Source organism: Camelus bactrianus, chromosome 9 (assembly GCF_048773025.1).
Source record: "Camelus bactrianus isolate YW-2024 breed Bactrian camel chromosome 9, ASM4877302v1, whole genome shotgun sequence".
NCBI lineage: Eukaryota > Metazoa > Chordata > Mammalia > Artiodactyla > Camelidae > Camelus > Camelus bactrianus.
The window spans coordinates 12025132-12029655 of NC_133547.1; positions in this window are offsets into that span (position 1 = coordinate 12025132).

Here is a 4524-nt window from a genome sequence, read left to right on the forward strand (position 1 = left end):
GAGAGCCTACCCCATTAGCCCCGCCTATCGCGAGACTTAAAGGGCTTGTACCCGGGATGCACGGTCAGGGCGCCATCTTGAGAGTGGCAGAATTGTCTTAAAGTAGAGGGTGGAGTCGACATCTTGAGAGGGTCGAAGATGCGGAAAAAGGGCAAAGTGTTTTAATACTCTGGGACCGGATTTTTCCAGCCAGAAACTCGCGCTTGAATTTAGTCCATTTCACTAATCAAATAATTCAGACTTTATCTTACAGCCCCTCTGACACATTGGTAGGAGGTAGGTACCCCCGTTCTGCAGACGAGAAACCCGAAATTCAGAAAAAGAAACTCTGTAATTGGTAAGTGGTAGACCCAAGACTACTCCCAAGTTTGGGTGACCCTTGTTTTCCATTGCAATCTCCCTAAATTGATTTAAATGTGAGTTTACTAGTGATTATTTGTCAGAGAGGTGGCAAAGGGAACCAGGCATGAGAGAGAAATATGGAAAATTAACCTGATGGAGGAAAATAAATCAGAAGCTTTTAGAACACATTGCTAAAATTTCCCACATAAGCACTGACACACCTGGGTTCAATTTAAAGAAATTTAATAAGACACCTAGTTAGTTACAGAGGAATGTGGTGCTGTTGGGCTGGCAGCAGGCTCACAACACATCTACCAGGGAATGAGTATACACCACAGCTTCATCTCTCCATAAGCACACACTCTCCCTTCCACCCCTAAACTGAAGCCAAAACAGATTAGGGAAGGGGTTGGTACTCTATAGAAATGTTTCCTCTTCTACAAGCTTTGTTCCTTTAAATAGCAGCTGTTTAAAACAGGATTCCCTATAAAAACGCCTCTTGACACTTCTGCAGGAAGGCATTTACTCCAGGAAAGAGAGGGAACCGTCATTTTCTCTCCACAGAGATCTCTTCTTTGGCATAGCAGTGGTTCTCAACTCTCAACCTGGCAGCACATCAGAATATTTGAGAAGATAAGAGAGAGAGATGCATAATAGTCTCAAACTGGACACAACCCAATGTCCATCATGAGGAGAAGGAATAAACAAGTTGCAGTACATACATGTGATGGAATAGTAACAAACTATTGATACACACATGAATGAATCTCAAAAACATTAGCTGAGTGAAAGAAGCTAGACACTAGCATATTCCATTCATATGAAATTCTAGAACAGGCAAAACTAATCTATACAAGCAAAAAGCAGATTAGTGGGTGTCTAGGACTAGAGATGGACATTGACTGGGAAAAGGCATAAAGGGATGCTTTGAGGTGATGTAAATGTGGTAGAGTATGATACATTTGTCAGAATTTGTTGAAATGTACACTTCAAATGGGTGCCTTTTACTGTATGTAAATTATTCCCCAATAAAGTTGACTTTAAAAATATAGATATTCAGGATCCACCAGAGACCAATTATCAAATTATCTGGACTGGGGCTTGGCCATCAGCATTACTTAAACATTCTCCAAGTGGTGATTATTTGCAGCCAGGGATGTGAGCCACAAGAATCTCCCTGTCCTCAAGGGATGGGGATGAGGTTAGAGACACATGTGCAATGCTTTGTCCCTTCCTGGAAGAGGAGAGAGGAGGGAGTATCTGAAAAAGACGGAGAACAATGAGGGCAGGTGGGGGCAATTTATCCAACCCTCTGCCCCAGTAGGTTGGAGACTTCAGGCTTCAGGTCTCACCCTTTTTTTTTTCCTCCTTCTCTCCTCTTCTCCTGGTTCCTGAGGCTCCAGGTGGGGTCCTCTGGCCTAGGAGGAGAAGGCTTAGGTTGGGAGCTGGGGCTGGAGACCAGGTCTCCTCTCCATCTCTCCACTCAGCCTCTCCAGGAGTACCAGAGAGTCTGTGTCCTCCCAGTCTCATGCTGAGGGCAGATGCCGAGCACAAGCCCCCTGTAATAACTCCAAGAGTTTGGCCAAAAAGAGAGGGACAGGTCTCTGCAGGTGTCCTTCACAGGGTGGACAGGGGCCCTGGCCAGTTACCCACAGCCGGGACCCCAGGGCATCCAGTAGGCGCTGTAGCCGGAACATGGCAGTCCCCACGGATGGGCCCTCTTCAAACCCAGTCACAGACAGCTCCAGCCAGAAGCAGCCTAGAGTCTCAGCAGGACACACCTACGGGGACAGAGTGATCTGGTATGTTTGGGCAAGGGACTGATCCCAAATCCTCACCCTCACAATTTCTGACTTGTGACCTGGATCATGCCTCTTTGCCTCTCTGGGCATCAGTTTCCCCATCTATAAATTGGAGCTCTTAATAATGCCCACCTTCAAGTCTGACTCTAGTGCTCCTGTGTGAGTTAGAAAAAGACACTCCTTCCTTAAAACACTTCTAAGTGCTGATTTTGTTAAAACAAGGTACTTTATTGCCATCTGCCAGAAGTTGACAAGTATAGATGTGATGGAAATGATGAGAATACTGTCCTTGTAGATGTGGGACCCTTGTGCAGTGTACAACCTTCACATCCATACATGACGGTTCTATTTACCTCATAGGGTCAGTGTAAAGAGTCAGTAAGCTAATACACTTAAAGCATTTAGACCAGAACATGGCACAGAGTGAGCACTATTTCAGTATAGCTGTAATCATCATCACCCTTTGTTGTTATTATGTGCCAGTCACTGTTTGAGGTGTTGGAGACAGCAGTGAATAAATTATATCTGTCAAGGCTAGGGGTGGGTCAGGGACCAGCCAGTCAGAACATCAGCCCGCCTGCATCCTGTTCTCAACATGTACATGTTCTAAGCCTAGTGGATTCTTCCTAAACTTTCAACTTCAGTAAGGAGCTAATGAAATACTCACCGAGAGATCATCTAGGGTGTAGAGAGTGCCATCATTTTTGTTCCCCTTCAATTGTGGGGTAGGGAGGAAAATCAGACCTTGGAAGGGGAGAGCCTGACCCTTTCTTGAATGTGCCCCCCATCCCACTCCCTCAACTAGCCTGCCCCTGTCTGCTGGCTCTTCCCTCCCTCCTCACCAGCATCTTCATGATGGCAATGAGGAAGTAGAAACACTCCCGTGGGCAGAGGGGTGGTCCCAGGCTCCCCAAGGGTGGCACCAGCAGGAGGATGGTTCGGAGAGGCCACATGGGCACACTGTCCACCCCCAGATTTTCTCTGGTTCTGGCCCGGGGTCCTGGAAACAAGAGGTACAGAGAGAGGGAGCAAGTTGGAAGGCTGAAGTGGGTAAGGGGAACTGCCTCCCAGCTCTACTCAATCCACAGATATGCAGGAAATTGACTCCAGGAGGCTGGGGGAGACGGTGACCCTAGAGTAGCGAGGGCCAAGGTCAGAGGGCTCCCAGACCCTCTCCCCCCTCCAAGATACCAGACTTAGCAAGGCTGTGAGGATCAGCCTGGAAAGACTGGTGAGTTTAGAAGCTTCTTCTGCCCCCTAAACAGGCCCATAAGGCAATACAAAGTGTGTGAGAGTGTGTGCTTCTGTGGCCTGTCTTCTCATTGGAAAATGCCAGTGTTACACTTTCTCTGTGTCTGCAGGTGCATATTTGGGAGTCTCTGCTCTTTCTACTTCCATTTCTGTCTCAAGTGTCTTGGAATCTTAGTGCCTGCCTGTACCTGTCTGTCTTCTCTTTCTCTGAGGGTTGGCCTCTCTGCCTCTGAATCTCGGTCACCTGTGTTTTCTGGCTCCATCTCTGTCTGACCCAGTGTCTCTCTTCTTTCTCCTCTTCTCCATTGGCCCTGTCTTTGCCTTCTCCTCCATGTGTGCCTGTCTCTCTCCTGTGCTGGGTATCTGTCTGTGTGTCCCTCTAGGTCAGCCTCTGGATGCTACCTTCCTCCCTCCCCTGCCCCTCGCCCCTTTCCCTCTCACCCTTTTGGAGCTGGACTCTGAGCTGGAGGATCCTCCTCTGGACCCAGACCTGTCCACCAATCTCCACCCTGTCTCCGCCCTCCAGGCATAGGTGAACCAATACACCTCTTTGAACCTTGGACCCCAGACCCAGTGCTGCCAGACAAACAGGTCTCCCTGCAGCCCTGAGAGGAAGCTCTTGGCTGGGAAGGAAGCATCCTGAGTGGCGGGGAGCTTGAGGGCTACCCAATCCTGAGGTTCCTGGGGATAGAGAATTCTGTAGGGAGGGGCCTAGAGAGGAGGGTGATTTGGGGGACTCTGGAGAAAGAGGGGTCCTAGGATATGGACCCTTAAAAGGGGGGTTTAGAGGAAGGGTTTCCAAGGAATGAGGGATTCTAGTAGGGAGACGAATTTCAGGGAAGACACTTTCTGGGGAGAGGAGACTGAAGGGCAGAAAATTCTTGGGAAAGGTAGATTTTGAGAGAGGGGGCTCTGAAAAGGATGAGGATTTTCTGCAAGGGGATTCTAGGGGAGCAGTTCTGGGAAAAGTGGATTGAGGGGAGAGGGAGATTCTGAAAGAGGAGGATTCTGGGGGCCGTGGGTCCTGAGGAAAGATTCTGGGGAAAATTATAGGGGGGAGGACCCCGAGTGAAGGGGGATTCAGGAAAGAGGGAGTCTAGGGTGAGGGCTCTGAGGTGGGGGATTTGGG